Consider the following 7,778-nt stretch of genomic DNA (forward strand, 5'->3'; position numbering starts at 1 on the left):
CGAGACCTCCTCCCAGCGTCCAAGTCCCGGAGGCGCCATGATCGATATTGTGGATTCGGCCACAGCCTTTCCAGGCGTGAAGACCAGGCGCATTAGACGCCATGGTATCCAATCCATCCAATCCATGCCGTACTTGCTTCCGCTGGGCTCGTGTGCGAAGTGTGTTTGTTTTGTCTGCTCTCACGTGTGCGCTTGGATTGCGTCTTATTTCATAAGGTACGAACATCGTACCGTTCAAACCTTGTGCTGCAACTTGAGAGAACGACGCACGGACGTAACACGCTAGGCTTACCGTATCTATCATGCAGCTCCCTTGTTGAGATATGCCCCTCTTCGCTGGCTTGGTTTGTGTTATTATGAGAATTCTGTGGCCTAAAAGCGATCGGCGACTTGAAGCCCCGTCACTCACAACGGCTATATTCCGGAACGTTGGCAACAGTACTGTGATATTTCAGTTTTTTCATCGTATACTTGCGAAATTTGGGGGAAGCAAAAAATATGCCGCCCTGTTGACCTTTGCCGCCATGGAGCAGATCAGACCCGCGTTCAGCCTAAGAACGGCACGTTACCTAGTAATCCGTAACTCTAACAGAGTTACTCCGCCTGATAAAGCATTCTACAGCACCACCACGTTCCGCACATCTATGGTTTCACGAGTTCGTCGTTGTCGGCCTCACAGAGGTGGGCAACGTCATGACTAACGCTCTGGGGGAATGTGCGTCCTGGACCGACTTCTGAGGGAACTGTGCCGACATATGTCAGACAGCCGTCTGAGGAAAACCCAGGAAATACCCCACCCGGTATACCCCAACCGGCACCGGGATTCGAACCCGGGTGCCTCCAGTCTCGACGTGCCATGGCCAGCACGCTAACCACTGAGCCACGCGAGCTGTTGCTTGTCGCGACGTAGTCTGATGCGTGGCTATCTATTGGAGCCAATAGGAAGAAGCTTATAAGACGGGGCCTAAACGTGCCACTCTTACTGTGAATTCTCACACAATTCCCAGTCTCCACCTGCTTCACGGACGGTCCTCCCCCGCAATACCCAGGCGACAATCCCTCGAGCTCACGGCTCACGTACCGGGTGCGGTAACTGTCGCCCCCTCGCCCACGCCCCTTCAGCCCTTCACTAGAACCCGCCCGGGTCACATCGCGCTAATTACCCATGCCATCATGCGGCTGCTCTCCACTGCCATTGACACAGGGCGTATGCCCGTCCCTCGTCTATGTGTCGTCCTCATTCTCTCTTCATGGTATCGACGCTAACCTGACCCGCATCCACCGGTCCGCGTCTGAGGAGGGTAGTGATGTGGCGGCCCGTGGACGACGGCGACGTGCCTCTGCTGCCGCGCGCCACTGCGCCTGCAAGCCAGGTTCTAGCGGCACCGTCCTAGCATGAGACCACGAACATCTGCCCGCTAGGACATTCCATCACCGCGCGTCAGGACTCATGTAGAGGGACACCACCTCTCAAAAGAATCCAACGAGGACACGTCGATCTTTTTTCTTTTTTTCATTCTATCGAGCAGTAGTAAGTATAAACAGCGCAGCTACGCACAGCAATTTTTCTGAGCTTAGAGGCCAAGTAAACTCGCAACCAGGAATAATAATGGAAATGAACAACTAAAACACCTTTCCAACCATCCGGACACAGCGCGCATCCGTTTTACTTAAACAAACACCAAAAAGGTCAGAGTGTGAGTGCTAGCTCATCACGAGAATGAATCACGTCTTCTACCTCGCAAAGAGCCCATACACTTCTCTCAAACTGACTCCATACAGAGCTCGCCTTGGCTTACCTTTAACATTTCACGACCACCTCTCAAGGCTTCCGTGCATAGTTGGTACAGGGTTGGGCGCAGCAGTGCACTTTCGAATGCTGCTTCTCGCAGTTACAGTTTTGACCCCGGATGTCCTGAAATAAATGACCAAGGAGGTGAACTTGCAGCACGGCTTCATATGTGCATGGTTGGATTCGATTGTAAAAGGCTTCGAGCTAGAGAGTTAAACGAAGTGATTGTTTCGTCGGGTATTTCCCTGTGCATATTAAGGAACGTCTATACGAGCTAATTGTTCTCCGCTTATTGCTATTTGTACCTATATCCTTATGGTTTTTATCAGTGCATGCCACTATACAGGTAGGGCCCAGCACCACTAAAACGTTTGGCATTTTGATGCGTTCGTACAAATAAATACTTGGTGATGATGGTGATGTGATAAAAAGAAAAAATAATGTTAGCCGCGACGAAGCCTAACTGGCTACTCCAGGATCCTTACAGACCGAAAATACAAAAAGATGAAAGAGTTAAGCAACGGGAGGAAGAGGACCGGAGTTGGCCGTATAGTTCATGTCGCTATACGTTGCAGCTCTCCGACAGGACGCGATACGTTTGCAATACGTTACGATACGATACGATACTGCAGATACGTTAGTCTCCTTGTTTTAACTCCCCTTCGTCCTGTCTGAGTGCTGCAGTGTAGCGACATGAACGAGTTAAGTGATAGCCTTCAACGTGGGGTTGAAAAGTTTCAACCAAGTGCGTGAGATGTGAAATCTCGGAACCGCTGCGGGGGCACACACACAGAATGCCCGTAAGCCCGATTTGTACGTAGAAGATCTGCAAGTGCCCTCAGCGCCTTGTCGGACGACTGAGGATCTAACAGTTTCTAAGGAATCCACAAGAGATAGGCTCTCCTCTAAAACTGTCTGAGTGCAAACGTATTTCAGACACCGGAGAAGGGTGTGTTCTACACTCTAAGAAAAAAAAAAAGGAGTAAAACGGGGAGTAATTGCAGCTTCTACTCCTCTAGTCTGCAATTACTCCCCATCTTAGTCCCCTAACCCGACATTAGTCCCGACATTTACTCCCCAGGACTGCAAATTGTTACTGAACTCCTCGAATGGTCTCCTGAGTGCAACCGTCTACGTAAATACGTGCCATTGGTCAATTTGAAGGGCATGAGGCTATATAACTCAGCCAACGTAGCAATTTTCCAGCCACACAGAGTAAGAAACAGTTAGCGCATCTTTCTCCGCAAATTGTGCCCTATGTATGGCGCAAGATTTTATATCACTCGATATATCGCGGTTGATGTTTAGCTTCAAAGTATTTTCATGCATGCGCACGAATTATGTACTTGGGACTCTCACAACAGCGCGTGAAATGCAGTCTCCACTCTGTGACATTCATTTACTCCCGTGCATTTACTCCCGAAAGGGACTATTTTTTGTGACAACGTATTTAGTCCCCAAAAGGAGTAAAAGTACTCCTTTTTTTTTCTTAGAGTGTACGTCCTCTAACTATACGCCACACCCTAAGCAGTTCGGAGAATCATGCTTGCCAACGCTTGAAGAGTAGACGGTAGTGGTGGTGGTGCTGGTCAAAGGGCTCGTCGTTGTCGGTCTCACATATAGGTGGGCAACGTCACGACTGACGCCTTGGTGGAGAAGACGTGCGCTGTACGGTACATTGAACCGTATAGCCTATGCAGGACAGTCGTTGTGTGTCGTGTGAAGGAAGATGGTACTCGAAAGCGTAACTCTGGGTCGACCTTGTAAACAAGCGAATCCCGGGCAGATCCTGTTAGCCAGGAGGTGGCGCACATTTGTTGCTTGAGCTCGTTCAGCATTCGCCCCGCGTCACCCTTGGCGAAATGAATGGACGTCACTTAGACGCGTCTGAGTTGAAGAGCCCTGCGTGGGGGCACCAGCGTCCGCAGCCTCGTTGCCTGCAGTACCACAGCGACTAGGGATCCACTGCACTCGGATGTCATGGCCTTTTAAAACTGCAGCATGGTATATGCGCAAGGCATCCTGTACTGCTGATGCTTGAGATCCCGTATCAATCAAGAAATACTTGGGCAACGGATTGTTCTAGTTCATTCTGTACTTGCCCGTCTAGCCCTAGCTCTCCACGAGGTAACGACCATTAAGCTTTGAAAGGAAGGCGCCTCTACTGGTAGCAGATGCTAGAACGCAGAAGAACAACCAGGATCATAGTACAACGGTCTCAAGATTGTATTCACCAATGTTACAGACCGACTGTCTAAAGCACCATTCACCGAGGCAAGCAAAGGTGTGAAGCAAGATAGGTTGCACAAACAGCTTGTTCCACACTGAAGCATTTCACCTGAAGGCATAGCTCCCGCGTTAGACACAGTCATCAAAAATGACAAGAGTTTCATCTGCGGGATGAAAGATGAAAGTCACTGAAAAGGCTAGCCAACTATAGGACTCCAGTCCTACAGCTGGCTGACCTTTTCAGTGACTTTGACCTTCATCGTTAATTTCTTAGGCAAATTGAGGCTTTGTATGTATTTGTCCCTTCTATGTTGTTCCAGCCTCAGAACATCAGTTCTTTCATGTTCATCTGCGGGCAACACGAACATTGAAACGGACTGTCATTATTCGCTTAGCCTCGCCCCCAACTGGAAATGCAAATGGGCAGCAAACCGTAACTATGAGAGTTCGAAAATTGAACAGGAAGCCTAGTAGACTGCCTGGCTACAGTCCAGCTCTCGAGACACGTTCCACACCCCACTTCATTTCCCATTTTACATTCCAGTTACGGGTATTTAGAGCACATACCATCGGTACACAGCCCGTGATTCACGTTCCAGGCAAAGCACCTTCTAAACAGGCAAAACAAGTTTATAAAACCAAGGTCCTTTCATTCATGCGCACAGTATACAACGTTTACTGCGAGCCAGAAAAATTGCCGCAGGCGCAAACCAAAACCTGCCGCCGAGAAACGTCACGATCCCGATACCAGCCTCCCGGAAACACAATCACGTGACCGAAACGTCACGCGTTGTGGGAGTGCTGCTGCTAACCCCTGTGACGTCTGCGTTGATCCGGAAGGGGGCACTTCCGACGCCCTTGGAGACGTCGTCTGCTATGTTCCCAGGCTGTTCTCATCTGCAGTCGCACCCCCCACTGGAGAAACGGGTTATTGCGCAAGTGCGCGGTTGCGTAAAATAGATTACTTACTACATTAAGATCCGCGACGGGTTCGCGTGCCAAAAGTGTGACATCACTTCCTGTCGATAGTAGGGAGTATAGAAATTTATTTAATAGTGCGGCGTAACGTGGAAGTGACATCGTCTTGTCGCGTTTCGAGCGGATGTGTTGGTAACGGATTGCTCGTTGATGAGCTCCCCGGACGGGGTTACAGCATGGATTGCTGCTGTCAGAGATGTTGCAACGGTTGACACGTGTACGACGCAACACACTGTGAATCACTTTTATTTATTTGTTTATAGATAGACCTACTTCACCCGAAGGCTGGTAGAAGGTCAAAGAAGAAAACAATACCCCACCTCACGTGTACATTTGCTCCTACATGACTGTAAGAAATCGGGCAAGATGGAGAATGTCTAACAATGACGGAGGCAGCGCTCAAAAACACAAGGACCGAGAATTAGACGACTATCTTGTGTACTACTATGGCCTTGTGTGTTTTTTTTAGGTGTTCTTTCTGTCATGTTAGACAATCTATTTCTAGTTGCACGTCCATGGTGTACATCTGCTCTGTACACATCAGAATGCAAGCATGCTTCATAAATCCACGATTCCTATTGGAGTTATTAATTCTATTAACTAAAGTTGCGAAGAATAATTAGCAACAGAGTAATACACCAAGGAGCAACGGATGCATTCATAAAATGACAATCCGGATACTTTCGCGAAGAAATGTTCGTTGTTCGCTATTGACACGGTGACAGAGACAAGAAAATTTCTCTTTTGGAGGTTTCTCAGCTTAACTGCACAGCACACAGTACACCTTCAAACTGCATGTACACACGCTTTTCAAGCTCTAGGCCCTATAGGAAATGTTTATAAAATTCATAATAAACCTTCTTTTCGGAAGACGGCTAAAACAGTATAGTATATCTATACCTGACTTCATGTGCGAGCTATCTTCAGTCAACTAGTAAGGTAAAAGAAGCGTTTTTTGTTTTTATTCCGTCACTGCGTAGCAACTTCGGCTATATGCAGAGAGCATGCTTGGAAGTATGGTGAGATAGGACAGCGGGACGAAGTGGGAAAGAGAGGGATCAGTACGCGCCTTGGGTCGACTTCAGGGGAAACTGTGCAAGTATCCGCTACTGGTGCTGTATGGCTGCAATTTCACTAAACTTGAATTCAAGGTATGCGCTAAACAACAACAAATAATATCGCAGGTTCTGTCTTTATTTCCTTTTCTTTCTTTTTTTTTTTTTTTTGTAAGTCAAGACTAACCGTCGATCTCTAAGGCTGAATACAGGGTCGCTATTTGAACGACAATAAGTAGCAAACGCATATACAGAATAAAGACGATGTATAAGGTGACCTACACTCTAAAACCAGAACTTCACCGCATAGCCCCCGCTCCCGATTTGCTGAAAACTGGAGGCTGTGACACTTTGCATTCATGTTCATGGCTACAAGGAAAAACGATAATAATAAAAAGGCATACGTCCTGCTCTCTCCTAAAATCACGTGTGATAACGCTATCGTACTCTGCAGCGATTGAACAGTGTTGGTACGTGCAATACGTTCTAAAGTGTATACTACTACATAATCATAATACGTGTCCGCGCTCGATTCATAAAAAGAAACCTTTTCAGAGTGAACCGAAATCCCTCAGGACAGCATATTTTCGAATCTTTCTGAAGGACGCGCCGCAGCCGCCCGAGGAGTACGTATTACGAGGTAAGACTAATGTAGGTGATAGAGAGAAGCTATCCTATTATTTTATGTTGTTATTTAAACGTGTGTTGCTGTAGGTTGATTTTGCAGTCATTTTTGCCACGTTCCGGGAGGTCTCAAAAAGCATAGACGCTGAAAAACGAGCGAAGAACCTTCGTTCCACGCCAAGAGTATATACAGAGTATCTCTCTCGTTTGTTTTACGGCGCTTTAAACCTTGAGGACAAGGAAGGCGGTAGACAGTGACGCTAGGAAGGTTCGTGTCTGTCTCGCGTTTCCTCATTGTCAAGGCTCACAGTCATACATTTTTATCTGCCTGACTCGCTCCTTACGTCCCAATTATGTAATTTCTTCGGACGTATTGCATTCCCTTCTTTGGAACAGAACATTTCGCAGGGGATTACGGGAGTTGCTGGAAAACAAAAGTGCGCGCTTCCCCGACATTCTTGACGCGGTTATGAAACCTTGCTTTTTTTGTTGGGAAATTATGGTAATTTGTGCTCGTCAAATGTCAAAGTCTTTTCGAAAAGTCCGCGCTTCCGTGTTCGTGAGTAGTTATTGCACCTATAGAAATAATCTATATAGTTGGGTTCAGCCCACGATCTACTAGATTATAACGACCATATCAAGGCACCCCTTCCCAACGCCGCATTTAGAAGCTTGCGGTAGCGATGCTCATCGGCCCGGCTATTCCTTCCTCAATTTCTGCAATACTTTGTACTTCAGCTTACCTTAGTATTTTTGTACAAGCGATGGATGTTCTACGGGAGATGCTTCTTTCTAAAGTTGATTATCATCATCATTCTACGCGTTTTCGTAGGAGGAGCTGTTGCTGTCGTCTGCTGCGGTAGTCGTGCGTCCGCTTCTGCGCGTTCAAAATTCAAATTTCCATTGTCCAATCATGATACAGATCTCGCGGCCGATGAGTAGCGCCCCTTGCGGATCGTGCGGGTGCGGGTTCCTCATATGGTTGCCGATTATGACATGGTCGTTATAATCTAGTAGGTCGTGGTTCAACCCAAGAACGGCGCGTTTGACGAATGCCACCCAGATACAGATCGCTCCTTCGCCGCCTGGTAATAAGAAAT

The 7,778-nt window shown here is 47.6% G+C and overlaps 1 protein-coding gene across 3 annotated transcripts in view; it reads right to left on the bottom strand.

Moving 5' to 3' along the window:
- LOC135401731 (cyclic AMP-dependent transcription factor ATF-3-like) overlaps positions 1 to 7,778 on the bottom strand; it is a 92,085-nt gene that overhangs the window by 61,659 nt on the left and 22,648 nt on the right. For all 3 annotated transcript variants that reach the window (XM_064634286.1, XM_064634285.1, XM_064634287.1), the window contains exon 2: positions 1,800 to 1,915. The gene's annotated coding sequence lies outside the window, so the exon portion shown is untranslated. The remainder of the gene's footprint in view (positions 1 to 1,799; positions 1,916 to 7,778) is intronic.

The sequence above is a fragment of the Ornithodoros turicata genome, chromosome 7 (genome assembly GCF_037126465.1).
Source record: "Ornithodoros turicata isolate Travis chromosome 7, ASM3712646v1, whole genome shotgun sequence".
Classification (NCBI taxonomy): domain Eukaryota; kingdom Metazoa; phylum Arthropoda; class Arachnida; order Ixodida; family Argasidae; genus Ornithodoros; species Ornithodoros turicata.